The sequence below is a fragment of the Eretmochelys imbricata genome, chromosome 8 (assembly GCF_965152235.1).
Source record: "Eretmochelys imbricata isolate rEreImb1 chromosome 8, rEreImb1.hap1, whole genome shotgun sequence".
NCBI lineage: Eukaryota > Metazoa > Chordata > Testudines > Cheloniidae > Eretmochelys > Eretmochelys imbricata.
In genome coordinates, this window is record NC_135579.1 from 46,309,335 (window position 1) to 46,326,015 (window position 16,681).

Sequence of the window (16,681 nt, forward strand, 5' to 3'; positions counted from 1 at the left end):
TCTTATTTTGGTTTACAAAAGTTTTAGCTTAATCAGTGGTTTAAAAAAAGAACAAAATAAGCATGCCTACACACAAATTTGCGCCAGCTTAATTTAAAAAAAACACGTCTTAATTAGTGTCTTACACAAGATTTTTAAAAACAGATTGTGCAGTGTTTTGCTACATCTTTAAGATGTAGGGAGATGGTCTTTCAAGTTTTCTTCCCTAAAACATCAAGAATCTCAGGTCTCGCATGAGAGTAGGTCCTCCAGCAAAACTATGGACATCTCAGATCACGCTCATTAAGAGCTCTTGAGCTTAAAGTGTGGTGGTAATGGTGTCTTTAACAAAGACATAATTTATTCAATATAAGACACTGAAATGAATAGATTTAAAGAAAAACAAGAGCTTTAAACAGGGACTAAAACTCCTTGCCCCGTTCAACAATCACTTTCATTCTTGTAATGTCATTGTTTCACTAATTCTACAGTCATTTTTCAGAGAAGACAAGATATGAATTTCTAATGTAAGAACAAGCGGCTTAGATCTCATTAAACTGCTAACACACACAATTGCCAAAGAACCCATAACCAAAACAAAATCCAAGTCCCCTTACCACCACCACCACAAAAAAAAAAAAAAAAAAAAAAAAAAAAAAAAAAATCACTCAACCTCCCCCCACAAGGGTTGAGAAGAGGGAACAAGGAGTTGAAGAATTTACCCCTGGGGGAATTCTGCAACAAAAAAATTTAAAATTCTGCACGCAATATTTTCAAATTCTGCAAAACAATATAATCACACCAGTTTCAATTATTTTTGGTCATTTATTTCAAAATACCTGTCAGCAAGTATGTCTGGCAACAAAACAGATTCCTTACTAGGCATATTAATACAGAACTCTGAGTAATAATTCATTTAAACCACAATACAGAATTCTATTTCCTGCACCCCTCTGAAGCAGTGCAAAGGCTTGGGGGAAGTCAGTGATAATGGAGGAGCTGAGGGAGAAGGAAGTAATTGCTGGGAAGGAACTAGAGTGTGGAGGGTTGTTGGATATGGGTGGGAAAAGTATGGAACAGGGTTTTTTTTTTTTTAGGGGCAGGAAGAGATTGTTAGGGAGCTTTCCCCATGCAGACCCTGGCTGACCCCATGTATCCCTGTACCCCCATGTGTCCCTCCACCCCCACTCAGACACCCCCTCCCCCCATCCCCATGTGGCCCTACACCCCTACCCTGTCCCCATGTGTCTGTGCCCCCACTCAGCCAACCCCCGTCCCAATGTGGCCCTGGGCCTCCACTCCCATTCAGCCCCTGTCCCAATCTGTCCTCCCCCACTAGCCCTTATGAGTCCCTGTCTGACCCCACAGCAGCCCCATGCTGTCTGTCTCCCCCTATCCCCTGTCTCATGATCTGGCCTGACAGGCACTGTGAAGAAGGCAGACCCTCTCTCTTCCCTAGCTGGCTGGGAGCTGCTGCTCTGTTCTATCATCACAGCACCCTCTGGTGGGCAAAAGGCAGAACTGCAGCACCTTTCCAGCAGAAGCTTTTTTCTGTGCAAAAAATAAAAATGCGTGGCTCATTAATTATGCAAGCAGTGGCACGGAATTGCCCCAGGAGAAAAGAATTAATTGGTCAGGGATGGTAAAATGCAGGTAAAGAAGCAACAGGTGAGCAAATCTCACTTTATGCTTCTAATAAAGCGCCATTGCTACAGTTGTGTTCAACATGCCTTAAACATGCCCTCTAGCTTCGTTAAAGCCAACTTTAAATCTAATCAGTTTTTAAAATGGATTAAGAGTAGTTTACTAAGTTCCCCATATAAATTTACTGGTTTTACAAAATCATATGGTCTAAAAGTGCTAAATATTAAGAAAAGGGGACAAGAGTAAGGGTACATAACAGAACCTTTTAATAAAACACATCTGTAAACACTTGTGTCCAAGGTGCAAAACTTGTACTTGCTCTACTAGTCATGAAGCATCAATGCTTCACCACATATGCAACGAATAGCAAGCTTCCCCTACCATTTCTTGAATTACAGTTAAGAATGTTAAAGTCTACACAGTTGCCAAACACTGCAGCAGTTACACAACCTATGCCAGATATACAAAATAAAAACACCCTGTTCAAAATACAATCTCATACCTATGAATTACAAGATTCCACCAGCTGAAGAGTCTTGACTGAGGGGACTGGTAGTGGCATAGTCTGTTTTGCAGAGGTTCTTATATCACTCATCACTGTAGTATCTGATTGTCTTTCTGTAGTTCATTATACGATATCCAGTATCGCCAATCCCAATTGTTCAAAATGTGTTTAGACCCCAAAATTATAAGATTGGCTTAAAAAGTAATGAGATCTTGAAAAATAATCAGCTGGGGTTCTTTTTAATTGCCTTCTGATTTCTGAGCCTTTAGGGCAGTGGTTTTAGGGCAGGACTGGGTCACGGAATGTAAGGCACTGGGCTGTTAAAAGTCCCATTGGTGGTGCTGCCCAGCTAAGGCAGGCTAGCCCCTAGCTGTTCTGACACTGCACTGCGCCCTCGAAGTGGCCAGTAGCCAATCCATCTCCTAGGCAGGGGGGCCATGGTGCTCCACACACTGTCTCTGCACTCCAATTGGCGGGGGCGGTGCCTGCAGGCGAGGGCAGCACATGGAGCCCTCTGTCCCTACCCTCCCACAGGGCCCGCAAGGACATGGTGCCGGCCGCTTCCGGGAGCAGCAGCGGGCCAGGGCAGGCAGGGAGCCTGCCTTAGCCCCACTGCGCCAGGGGACTAGCAATCCCACAGGCCGGACTGAAAGCCTTGATGGGCTGGATCCAGCCCACGGGCTGTAGTTTGCCCTCCGCTGCTCTAGACTCAGCTCCCTTCAGGAAATTTTTTCAGGGCAGCTCCCATGCCCAACTGCAAATTAAACTTTATTACAGAATTATTTACATCAATGCACAAAAGATGTTCTAGTGGTTAAGTATTTAAGCCCTTCTTTCCACTCTAGAAATGAATTTGCCAGAACAAACATGATTTGTGCCCTGTATGTCCCCTATCTACTTTTTACCTTCTCAGTACATCTATGCTTTTGGAGAAGGTGCTATTCAAAAGGAGATGTGCACAGTAAGTGCCTGCGTACGTGGGGAAATTGACTGGACTAACTATTCTGGGGGAAAAACATAAGGACACTAATTTGACTGGTATAAAGTGACATTCTTGAATGGTGTGTTCACACAGGGAGCTATTATGGAACTTCAGAACAGTTTATTCCAGAATAGCTATTCCAAATATCTACTTGTAATATCTCACTCTATTCTATGTACAATATTTTGTTTTCGTTTCTGTTTTGTAGAAAATAACCTGACTGCAATATCCTCTCTGACTTGTGAGGGTGGAAAGAATTTCATGTGGACTAATCCATTGCTTTCAAAAAATTTGCCAGATGTCGTGTGTAAAAAACACGTAATTTACATTTTATGTAAAATCAAGCTTCAGGTACTTTTCCTGGACTTCAACCACAAGTATAAACAGTATCACAGAGCAAGACCCATAAATGAAATAATTTATCTTTGACAAGTGAAAAAGTTGTCAGAGAGCATTAATCTGGAAGGGAGTAAAATACTATAAGGGACTACACATCCTTACTTGGAACCCATCAAATTACGTTTCGCATTTTATTCTTGAAGCAATGAGCAGTCAAACAACTGGGGGAAAAAAACTTTTTCCAAGAAGTTCTTCGCCACTAACATTAGTCTTCTGACAGGGTGGATAAAAATCAATGTTGTTTTTTTTTAAAATTAAAAAAAAAATCAGTTTTTAAATTAAATCAGATTTTTTTTAGAAAATGCTTTTTTAGGAAAAACCTATCTAAAGATAGTTTTAATTAAGATTTATGATGAGATATTTTTGAGCTATAATGTAACAGGGATTATAAATTCTAATTCTATAGTATGAGAATATATTCATGTAATTTTTAAGAAAAATTTTGTAAGTGAGTTCCACTAGGACTAAGGACAAAAGGAAAAGTATTAAAGATAATCGCATTTTTTTTTTTAAAGCTGGGCTTGTGCTTTTTTGCTACTTTATGATGCATGAGGAAGGCCTGAAAGGTTTTCTTGTCCCTTTTTTTTTTTAAGTTAATTTTTCTAAGCAAGCAAGCAAAAAAGTCAGGAATATCAAATATTTGAATCTTTAATAAAGCCTTCCTCTTACTAAAGGCTCTGTTATGATTTTAAGTTGAAAAAGATGTTTAACAGTAAGTAGCATTTAAAATAGTCCAAGTAAAAATCCCTCTTCTTCTCAACTGTCCAACACCTTTGACTCTTGTGATATTATGATTTATCAGTTCTCCAGCCAACCACCTTTCAGGCTAGATGGGACCTGAATTTCCAGTGTTACTCCTGAGGGCATTCTGTACCAAAAAAAAAAAAAAAATTCTGCGCCAAAAAAACTAAAATTATGCACACAATACTTTAAAATTCTGCAACATTCTGCAAATTTTATTTGTCAAATAAATGTGGAGGGTCCAGCATGGCATTGGGGAGCACAGACCACTAGCTGTACAGAGGTGAGAGATCACTTTGCAGCTTCCCTTCCCTATCCCCCTGCCCCAAGATCTCGATTTAATGGTGAGGCTGCACCCAACACTGACACAGTGCAAGGACTGGGCCTGCCCCAGAAACACCCCAGGGCCCTGCCCCTCCATGCCAGGTGCACCAGGTGTGGGCAGGCAGGCTCAGCAAGGCAGGATCCAAGTTTGGAGGGGCTTAGTGTGGGGGAATCCAGGTGTGGGTTGAGAGGGTTCTGTAAGGGGCAATATGGGTGCAGGTGGCTCAACGGGGGACCCGGGTGCGGAGGGGATCTGGATGCACAGGGGCTTGTTGGAGTACAATAGTAATGGGACTCTGCAGGGGAATCCAGGTGAAGGTGGCTGAGACACTGCCATTGGGGGGGAGGGGGAGTACTGAGTGTGGTGGGAATAGAGCTCGGCACAGGGACTGGGTGTGGGGGGTCCAGATGCTGGGGGAGTGGGACTCAGTGGATGGGAATCCAGGTGCAACTGATTGGTGCTCATTGGGGTGGGGATCTGGGTGCAGGTGGCTCAGCAGGGTGGTCCAGGTGCAGCGGGAGTTGGAGTCACTGGGGGGTGAGGCTTGGCAGGACAGTCTAGGTATGAGGGGGTCTGGGTGCATGGGGGTTGGGCAGATGGGGGAGCAGCTCCCTGTACAGGGATCCCTCCCCCTGCAGCTGAGGAGCAACGGCTGCAGGAAGCAGGGGGAGTTTGCAGAGCTTCCTGCAGCCGAGGAAGAAATCTGGGGGTGGGTCTGACCCGGCCCCGGATGCCGTGCAGGGGAAGAGGAAGTCCCGTCCTCCCCAGCCCACCAGCTGAGTCCGGCACAGGGTAGGAGCCACCAACCAGGCCTTCCCCAATCCCCCCTCCTGCCACACAGTGATTTACCTCTCTGCCGGCAGCTCTGGGCACCCAAAACATACTGCTGGGAAGGATCGCATGAGCATTTTTGTGGTTTCCCCCATTAGAAAGTCATTTTTCTACCAGGAAGCAAAGAAATCTGTGGGGGACAAATTCTGCGCATGCGCAGTGGCACAGAATTCCCCCAGGAGCATAATGTAAAAACACGAGCAGGGAAACATACAAAAAAAATCAGACCTTCAATCATAAAATATCAAACAGTGATGGTCAGTTTTTTCCCTTGCATGGGTATCTTTTAAGACTTGTTTTACACATACCTTGGACGCAAAGGTACAGTGTTTGCTTTTGACCTGTGTTTTTGCACTAGTAGTCTCATTTTGCCATTAACTAAAAAAGTACTACATTAAATTTAAAGAGTACAAATGATAAAAAAAACAACATACGTTAGCGCAATCTGTAACTAACAGTTTATAAAGAAATGCTAAAAAATTAATGTTATGTAGTGTTGAGGTATTCATAATAAAAACAGTAGTCTATTTGTTAGTTTGTATACTATAGATATTGAAACTATTTTCATCTCTGCATTTTATTACGCTATCTTCGTACTTCATTACAATTTCTATCTCCATCTTCTGCTCCTTGTGTTTTTAACGCTTGTGCTGTCACAAGTTTAGATCCCCCTCCTCCCCCCAGTTTTACAAACCTATCCAGTGTTCATCTTTTTTCACATCTTTCAGCCGTGGTTCTGTCTTGTTTCTGTTCATGTTATAGCTAATATATTAAAAATTCTGTGTCAGGATCTATAAAACTAAAACTAAGGCTTAAAAAAATTACAGGGCAAACAGATTGGACTACGAAAGCCTTAGATCAATACAAACAACAAGGAAAGGTTCTACCAGTAAGCAACGTGGCAATTCCATGATGTCGAGTCCAGCCTCCATCCCTAGCTAATGGAAATAGAGAGGGTGTTATCAGGTTACTTTTCTCTTGTACCCTGCCTGAAGACACCATCATTTACAGCAACCTCTGGATTTAGGGTGTCTGATAAATTTGAAGTTCCTGTCCTTCTCCCCCAGGTTTGTTGCTAGAAGAGGGAAAGAATTCTCTCAGTGTATAACTCTAAATCCTCATTGCTAGGGTGAGGGCTTCTTCCCCCTCAATATCTCCATCATCTTGTCTTTTCAGCTTCATATCGTAAACTTGGTCTAGACTAGAGTTAAGTCTACATAAAGCAGCATATGTCGACCCAACTATGTCAGTGTCTCCACTACAGACTTCCTCCCACCTATTTAAGTGCCCTATTACACCATCATAGCTCCATCTCCATGAGAAGCATAGGGCTTATATCAGTGTAGTTGGGCAACACAGTGTCTGTGTAGACACTGCATTCCTTACATGGGCTGTTGGCTGTCATTCTTGTCAATTTCACGGTTCCGACAGAGCCGTGAAATCGACAAGAAAGTCGGCTCCCAAGCCAGGCTGCTACCAGGTCTCCACGCCAAGCTGGGCTGCTGCCCAGGCTCCCTGCTCTGAGTGCTGCTGCCCGCCAGGTCTTGGATCCCTGCTGGAAGCACGGCAGTTGACCAGGCTCTGGGGTGCATCTACCCACCAGAGGCAAGAAGCCCCAAGTGGCTGTCCCCCTGGTTCTGGCTGGGATCAGGGAGGCAAGAAGCCCCAAGGGGCAGCTGGGCTCCAGTGCAGAGCTGAGAGCTCTCACTCTCAGCCCACCCCAGTGCCCCTCTTCAGTCGGTGAAAGCGCTCCTAGTGCACCACTGACAAAAGGAGGGTAGTGTGGAAGTGGTGACTGTAAGCCAACCTAAGATAAGTCTATTTAAGATTGTTGTGTAGACTTGCCCCAAATCTTTTGTCCAGGCCCTCATAAAAATTACATAGAGCCTTCTTTTTAATCAGATCTCAGAGTGCTTTATAATCTTGAATGTAGTTATCCTCACAACATCTCTGTGAGTAGGGAAGTATTACCCCCATTTTTACAAATGGGGAACTGAGGTACAGAGAGAGTAAGTGACTTGCCTAAGATCACACAAAGTCTGTGGCAGAGCAGGGAACTGGGCTAGTGCCTAGGCTAGTGCCTCCCTGTATATTCCACCTTGAGTATTGAAACATCTTTCATTTGGCTGCCCTGATAAATGTAGCCTGTCCATACAGAATAGAGCCACTAAAGTCACCTGCCTTGTCTATCAATTTGATGTCACTTCCCCATTTAATTAAATAAAGGTATTTGGGATGAAGACTTCACAACCCAGATCCAGTGTAATACTACACAGTATGCCCAATCTACCTACTTACATACCTTTTACCGATTGAAACAAAAACCCACCCAGGCATAGCAACACCCTAGACAAGCTGTCCTAAAATGTGCAATCTTTTACTTGCAACCATTTCACTTCTCAGAACAGACTGTTATATCTGATTTTCCCACAGGCTGAAGATGCATTCTATAAATCTATATAACCAGAAGTGCTCCAGTAAAACTTCAACTCAACTGTAACTTTTGCAACTATTTTTGCAGAAGTTTATTCCAAAAGCAATGTTTCCATTTAAATGGTTTAAATAACAAGTAAAGAGAATTTATGCTACTACTGCATTTGAAAGGTACAGTCCTCAAAGCAGGGCTTGTGAAGAATGGTTTGCACATATATCTCACATTTTATCTATCTTACTAAGGACTTTACAAAAGTGGTGATCTCCATGTTACAAATTAAGAATATTAGGTAGTGCAGTGACTGGGTACACTCAAGGCCACAGCATGTTAGTTCTAGCAGAAGACAGGTGATGAGTCCCAGTCTCCATCTAGATATTAGACCATGCTGCCTCCCATTTTAGCTCCATTGAAATCCATTATAAAAATACCTTCTTAAAAGGTAAATGTCACCTTTTAATGTTTATCAGAGAATATGCTGTACTCCATGGCACAAGCCATGCTTTTGTCAAAGGCGCACCAAGTCCTAAGGACTGAAAATGTTCATTTCTTAATTCAAAGAACAACACTGAGTAACAAACATACTATAATGCCCCTATATTAAGCTTGATAAAAAAAATGACACATTTTACTCTGAACTTTATAGTATGGAAAGAAAAACTGAGAACGGACAAGCTTCTAGCAGCACAGATATTAAAGGTGACCTGCCAGGGGAATAAAATTAATTTTGTGCCCATTTTGCTTCTCTACTATGTAGGAAGGAGACGGGAAGGTTTCTTTAAAAAAAAATTTACATCAGAAATTCTGTAGAAGATTGAAGGACAAGTGGAACTATATCACACTGGACAAGAGACTGAAAACTAAACTATTGAGAGGGAAATGGATTTTTAGTCTAACTGTTCAAAAATTTTGTAGTTTATTTTTTGCCAACACCTATTTGACTCAAATGCTTGAGAAACACTTGGGAAGGAAAAAAGGCCTTTGAATTAAGTGGTGAAAAAACCTCCCAATACACATCTGAGACCAGAAAGAACTGAGAAGATCTGTCTGACATTCCTGTTATTTAACACAAAAACACAACAATTAAAAAAAACAAAACCCACAGAACATCACTGCCTTCACTCCCCAAAAGACCCCCTTCAGGCCTTTTTCATACATTTCGCTCTTTTCTTCATGAATTCCTATTTCCCTTTATAAGTCACTTTTAAAAACTTAAGTCTGGAATCCTCTGAGACAGGCTGGGCATGGGCAATGGGATAACGAGAAACACACTGGAACAGCATGTATATTGGACAACACTTCTGACTACAGACTGGGATGCTTCCTGTTGATTAGTCAGCAAAGAAACATCGCACTTTCTTGGAAATCTGTTGAGCTGCGTCGATAATTAATCTTTGCCCCCAAAATTTCCAACCATTGCTTCCCTCAATGGTGACGCCCAGAATGCTTAATGTAGACCAGCAGCAGGTCTAGACAGCTCCACGTTAAAATGCCAGCAGCCTCCTGGAACCATGTCTACACTAGCACTCCTACTGCTGTAACAATGGCATAAACAAGACTTTAGTGAGCTGGGTTTTATTCTGAAGCTAAATGAAATAATCCTGCAATGTCTGCTCACCCTGTTCACCTCAAGTAGTACAAAAACGTCTGTCTCATCATAACCTAGACATTATAGAGCATAGGACCTTGGAAATGATAGCCAAGTATCCCATAATACGGGCATAAAATTGGAACAAAAACTGCAACTACAAACTAACATTAACTGCATAGCCCATGCCTTTACCAGTGATAGATGAGAAAACTGAAATATTTTAGAGTAAGAGGAAGAAAGAGATAAGATAACTAAACTGCATTGACCAAAAAGACCCTCTGATGCCCCATGCCTCCAAACTTGCAACAACCCATTTGTGAGATTAGTTGCCTCAATAGGGAGGAAAAAGCTCAGTTTCACCATACAATATTCCTGTACCAAGTGCCTTCCCCTTCGTGGCTATTCATACAGCTGGGGGTGAGCAGGGAAGAGATGCTGCTTCTGCAGCGCCCCATGGAGCTCACAGTGCCTGCAAAGAGCAGAACCAATCGATCACTCTTGTCATGGAGCCAAGAGAGAAATACAGGTTCAACCCAAGCCATCCTCAAAAAAGGGAAGAAAAAAGGACCCATTACTCACTGCAAAGAAATAAGGCCCCTTTGCTCAGCTCCAGGGACCAACACTATAGGGCTGGTATCCCTCCCCCCGCCCCGGCTCGTTTCACCCTCCCCCGGAACAGCGCTATGGGGCTCGGGTCTCTTCCCCCCGCGCCTGACCTCACCTCCCCGCAGAGCACCACTGTATGCTGGGCCCCTTACCCTCGCCTCATCTCCCCCCCCCCAGCAGCACGATGGGGCCGGGCCCCTTCCCCCACAGGAGAAAGCAAAAGAGGGCTCACGGGGAGCCCCCCGCAATCATCTCCTCCCGGGAAGGTCTCGGGGAGCCCTCTCCCTTCTCCATGCCAGCGAGCAGAACCCTCTCCCCTCGCCGCAGCCCCTGGGCCCTCCAAGCTCCCCCCACGCCAAGCAGGAGCGGGGCCCAGACGGAGCCCCCCAGGCCATGCGGCGCAGGCCGCTCTCATCTGAGTGCCGCTCCCACCGGCTCCAGGGGCCCGGCCCCGCCCGGCCGCGGGGGAAGCGGCGGCGAGCTTCGCTCCCTTAAGGGAGGAGCCTGCCGGCCAGCTCCCCTCTCCCGGCTCCCCTGCGGCCTCTTACCTGGCGCGCAGCGTCCGGGGCCGGCGCTGTGGCCTGTACCCGGCTGCGGGACTCGGTGAGGCCGCTACCACCGCGCGAACCGCCTCCACACAGAGGCCAAGATGGCGGGCGGCCAAGCCGGCGCCAACGGCGTCTGACCTCACCGCGCAGCGCCCACGCAGCACCGGTCACGTGATGCCTGGCTGCCGCAGTAGCCTGGGCGGATTCCTCCTCTCTACGGAGTCGATAGCTCCACCTGCAGGAGCCTGCTGGAACTGCCCTTCCAGGGAGGCAGGCACTGCAGCGGGTGTGGGAAGTGCAGGACAATCAGGTCACTCTAACCCCCAGGGGCAGCTCGTGGCTTTTGTTTCTCGAGGTTCTCTTTTGGGGTCAGCCCAGAGGAGGCTGGAGAAGCTCCAGATTCCTCCCTGGCCTTCCTGACTCTTGCAGGACACAGCAAAGTTTGCAAATCCCAGTAAACCTGAGGCCCCTGCTCAGCTTGTAAGAAAGCTGTGCTGGTTGAATGCCGGATTAGGAGCTATCACACACCTTGGCAAAGAGCAGGTATTGCCAGCCTGCCAACATCCAGGAATCAGGCTAAAAAAATCATGAGATTTTAAAAATAAATGGGAAATTATTTCCCTTCCCTTCCCCTCTGTTTTCTGAGTTTTTGAGGTGCACACAGGCTATGTTTCCAATCTGTTCTCTACAAGGACAAGAGCTAGAAACTAAGACCTGCTATTCACAGAGGGTATGTCTATACTGCAATTAAAAACTTGCAGCTGCCCATACCAGTTGACTCATGTTCGTGGTGCTCAGGCTAAGGGGTTGTTTAATTGCAGTTAGTAGACATTTGAGTTCAGGCTGAAATCCGGGTTCTAGGATCCCAGATGTGGGGATGCAACAATTAAATAGCTCCTTAGCCCAAGTCCCTCGAGCCGGAGTCAGCTGACATGAGCCAGCTGTGGATGTCTAATTGCAGAGTACACATACTCAAAGTTTTTCTACAGTATAGCTAGTTTAGATAGGGGTGAGATTTTTTTTAAAAAGTATATATTTATACCAGTACGGCCAGTAGTGTGGAAGCTATTATATTGGTGTAAAGGCACCATATAGCAGTATAGTGGATTCTCCTTCCTGTACAGGAATAACCTGTACTGGTGTAACTGAGCCTAAACGAGGTTGTATCATGTAGTGGCCTAGTGGATACAGCACTGGACTGGGACTCAAAATAAAGGGGCTGTTTTAGAGATAAACCGGTGTAACTAAAGCAGTACTACTATTGTGTGCAGGCAAGGCCTCACTTTATTTTTAAAATGAAATATGAGATTCACATATAATTGTTTCCGTGAGCTGTGGTTTAAGTAAACTACCAAATATGGCGAGATGCTGGCACTGCTGAAGAGAGCCTGTAAAAACTCTCATGAGGTTTGATGGTTTACGTTAAATCCCCAGGTCCTAGAGTCAAATGATTACATAAACAGAATTGCCAACCAAAAGCATTCAAAATCATCAGTTGGGCCATAAAATAAATCAGAAGACTGGTTTAAAAATAAGATTAAAATTTAAATTTGGAGTCTTTCTATCTGCCTTCTGATGTTTGAGCCTTTAAGGGTCATATTGTCCAGATTTTCTCTGCAACCATGAGGGCTAGAAGTGTATTTTTTTTAAAAATGAAAGCAGAGATTCTCACATAAACACAAGTCTCCAGGAGCTGGGGCTATCAGAAAATACTGCAAGACTGATGCAAAAATTGCAAGAGCTGGCAAAACTGACAAGGTAAGTTTCAGGCCTTTGTGCGTGCTAAAGACTCAAAGGCCAGGATGAAAATAAAAGGAATCAAAAATGTATTATTTAAAAAAAAATCTTATGATTTTTGTGGCCTGAATAATGAATTCTGAACATTTGGGGGCTGGCAATGCTTTAATGGGGCACCTATACCACAGTAGTAATTTTCTGTAATATTTTTATGAATGATATACATGACAGTGACTTACTTGACTAGGGATTGTAACTCAGTGGGTCCAAAACAGTTAAAAGCTGCTCTTGGGGCATATCAGGAGACTGGAGGCATTGAGTCACATAGCTGTCTGAGATGGTATAAAGGGATTGTTAAGGACTACCTGAAACTGACCTATAGAAGTGGAGGCTCTGAGATGACCTTGAGAATGCCAAGGACTGAACAACTGACACCTACGCACAGGAAACTCTGGCAGGTGGAACATGTGAACCCACAGGAGGATAGCAGCCCGAACCGGGCAGGTGGCTTGGATAAGAGCTGGCCTTTGGAGAGACCCAGGGCTCTTACCTGGAACAGACAAAGAAACAGAGGGAGAGAGCCAGAAATGGATTTGACTGCAGCTTGGAGCACTGGGTTGGTCAGGATGGATTATGTCGTAATCGTTGCTTCTCTAGGCCAACCCAAGGACTTTCCGCTGCTGTGTTTCTGTTGACTGATAAGTCCTACTTTGTTTTGAGGAGGCTGCCTGGTGTCACCACAAACACTTGTGAGGTGCATTGGTCCTTGAAGAATGAAAAAGTCTCTGACTAGGAGTCTTTCTCAGTTGGACTCGCTGGGCAGAGTTCATGGTGTGAAACGGGCCTGCTGGAGCCTAGCAGCTCAGTCTTGGAGGTGTTGAGGCCATGTGGCCTACCCTGGAGAAGAGTGGAACCTTAATGGGCATAGCACACTGAAGGTATTCCTCCAAGGGACTGTTTAAAAGCTGGAGAGTAGAACCAATCCTTCGGCTCCATCGCAGTACCAAAACAGATTTAGGCCCTGCTTCTGCAAATCGTATTTCAAGGCACACTACTCGTTTCACTCCCAAAGTTACCAACATCCCACCACAAATGTGGCGACCTCACTTTGATTGTTGAAAACTCTTGACATCAGAAATAAAGACTCATAATTCTGAGATAACAGAAGGAGTCATTTACATAAAAGGAAGAAATCCTGCAGCATTTTTCTTACTAATTATTATTTGAATTATGGTAGTGCTTGGAGGTCTCAGCTAGAGATTCAGGCCCCATTGTTCTAGCACTGTAAAAACACATAGTGAGAGATGGTCCCTGCCCTCAACAGCTTGCAATCTACATGGACAAGACAGACAAAGGGTGGGAAGGGAAACAGAAGCACAAACAGGTGAAGTGACTTGCCTAAGCTCATACAGCAATCAGTGGCAAAGCCAAGAATAGAACCCGGAGTGAAATCCAGGCTTCATTGAATGGCAAAATCTCCATTGACTTTAATACAGGCAAGATTTCATCCTAGGTCTCCTGACTACCGGTCTACTCTTCTATCCACTAGACGGCATGGAGATCTGTGGCCCCACAAAGTCGTGAGACCTCCTGATCAACCTCATTTTGATTTACCAGACCAGGGGGAAGAAGCATACCTTGGATTCCACCACCCAGTTACTTGTTACAGAGTCATCCCACCACCCTCCCAGCCCCGAATGTCCCCAAAATTGTCTCCCTGCAATGTCCACCTCTCTCACTGACCACTTACAAAAGTTACGAAGTTTGTTGCTCCTTTAAAGAGACAATGCACTGCAGCTTATTAATTTAACTGGAGTTTGACAAACACTCTATTTCAATCACAGCACTGAGCTGGTTTATAGGAAAATTAAAACAAGGTCATTAAACAAAAAGCTATAGGTTTATATGATACCAAGTATAAGGAGTAAAGATAGAAAGGGTTACGAGCAAACAGAAGTAAAAATATACATCTAAGACTAAAACCTGCTTTAACAAAGTAGGGTATCTTGTACAAAGAAGTGTTTCTCACCAAGTCTCTTTTCCACCATGGTTAACCAGACCCTCTGTCCAGGACCCCACACACAGAGCTCAAAGCACTGGGCTTCTTTGACTCCTCAGGATAACTTAGGGGCTTGCTCCCCCTCTTTTCGTAGGCCAGTAAACATTGGAAATGTATTCTTCTGAAACATATCTCCAGATAAAGTTCCTTTCCCTGCTAGGTGTGGATGCCATGCTGTCTGGTATAGACTTAATGCTGTCTCTTCTCCCCCACTGATGATTTTTACAATGCAAATTATCTCTTCCCGCAACCTCCAGTACAAATGAATAGCCCACTGAATTTGGCCACACCTGGTTTCAGATGTTGGCCTTTTTCCTTTGTCTGGAGAGAACCTGTTTATCAATTCCCCTAACCTGCCTGGTTTAAAAATATTTTAGTCACATATTTCCAGCATATGTCTATAAAGTCTTTTGGGGGTTTACCATACATGCATCATGCAAAAATATTAATGATCGCTGAGTTATTAGTTTTCCAGTGGTATATTACATGCCACCTTTTGGGTAAATATCATGACAACAATGTGCCAGCTGTCACTGGGGAACTTTTAGGATCACATGGGTGCAGGAGTCTCTCTGTATAATACTTTTGCAGGATCAGGGTCTTCAAAAGAAATCTGATGAGGTTCAATAAGGATAAGTGCAGGGTCCTGCACTTAGGACGGAAGAACCCAATGCAGTTTACTACTTCTCATAGACATGGTCTTCCCTGGAGATTTTACATGGTGTGAACTGCAAGTTTCCTCCTTAACATGCTTCACATTCACACCCTTCAGACCTGCCACACCATGAAGCAGCCACCAAACCTGAGGGAGAGGGCAGGAGTGGATTTAGCTTACCTTATGTTTTGCTAACACCAGGTGACTGCAATGAAAATGCCCAGCCACGCCCAGCAACAACAGTCATTGTTTAATGGTCCACCAATCCCTTCCCACAAGCCCCTGGGAACCAATCCCATGTCCTAATGTATAAAATGGGGAATCAGGACAACCCAGGGAATTATAGATCAGTCATCTTAACTTCTTACCCACAGAAATAATGAAGCAAATAAACAATCAATTTGTAAGCACCGAGAAGAAAATAAGATAATAAATAACAGTCAACATGGATTTGTTAAGAACAGATCATGTCAAACTGACCTAATATCCTTCTTTGACAAGGTAACAAGCCTTGTGGATGGAGGGAAGTAGTAGATGTCATATCTTGACTTCCAGAAAGATTTTGATACTGTTTCACATGACCTTCTCATAAGCAAACTAGAGAAATATAGCCTAGACAAACCTACTATAAGGTTGGTACAGAACTGGCTGGAAAACTGTACTCAGAGAGTAGTTATCAATGGTTCACAATTGAGCTGAAAGGGCATATTGTGTTGGGTCCTGCTGATTTCTGTCCTGGGTTTGGTTCTAGTCAATATCTTTATAAAATGATTTAGATAATGGCATAGAGAGTACACTGATAAAGTTTGTGGATGATGCCAAACTGGGAGGGGTCGCAAGTTCTTTAGAGGATAGAATTAGAATTCAGAATGATTCTGACAAAATGGTCTGAATTAAATAGAATGAAATTCAGTAAGGACAAATGCAAAGTACTCCACTTGAAAGGAATAATCATTTGCACAAATACACAATAGGAAATGTCTGCCTAGAAAGGAATACTGCAGAAAAGGATCTGGCAGTTATAGTGGATCACAAACTAAATGTGAGTCAACAATGTAATACTGTTGCAAAAAAAAAAAAAAAAAAGCAAGCATCATTGTGGGCTGTATTAGCAGGAGTGTTATAAGCAAGACATGAGAAGAAATTCTTCCACTCCATTCAGCACAGATAAGGCCTCAGCTATAGAATTGTGTCCTGTTCTGGATTGTAGTGAAGCAGAGTGGCCTCCTTCTGAGCCTGACGGAGAGGAACCACTCTCCACCCCCTGTTGGGCAGAGCTAGGCAAGTCCCGCCTCCATGCCAGAGGCAGAGGGGAGGAACAGGAAGTATAAGAGGTGCGGTCTCTAGCTCAGGTGGGCCAAAGCCAGGGAAGGAGTCAGATGCCTCTGCCTTGTGGCCAGCCCCAGACCAAGGACCGAGCTGTGCCAATCTCTGTCCCAGAGGAGAACCCTGAAGGAGGAGAGCTGCCGAAACTGTCACCAGATGAGTATCCCGAGGAGCTGCCAGGACTGCTGCCAGACGATTACCTCAAGGAAATTGAGCATCCACGAGCAACGGAGCCCTACAGGCAGGGGTAGGAAGTAGCCAACAGAAACCAGACATTAGTCCGGTTATGTGGCCAGAAAATGAGTCAGTGTTTTTCAGTGAC

At 44.3% G+C, this 16,681-nt stretch overlaps 1 protein-coding gene across 15 annotated transcripts in view; it reads right to left on the minus strand.

Moving 5' to 3' along the window:
- Positions 1–10,699, minus strand: part of PRRC2C (proline rich coiled-coil 2C) — a 116,770-nt gene extending 106,071 nt beyond the window's left edge. For all 15 annotated transcript variants that reach the window (XM_077824879.1, XM_077824881.1, XM_077824880.1 and 12 more), the window contains exon 1: positions 10,583–10,699. The gene's annotated coding sequence lies outside the window, so the exon portion shown is untranslated. The remainder of the gene's footprint in view (positions 1–10,582) is intronic.
- Between the last annotated feature and the right edge of the window lie 5,982 nt (positions 10,700–16,681).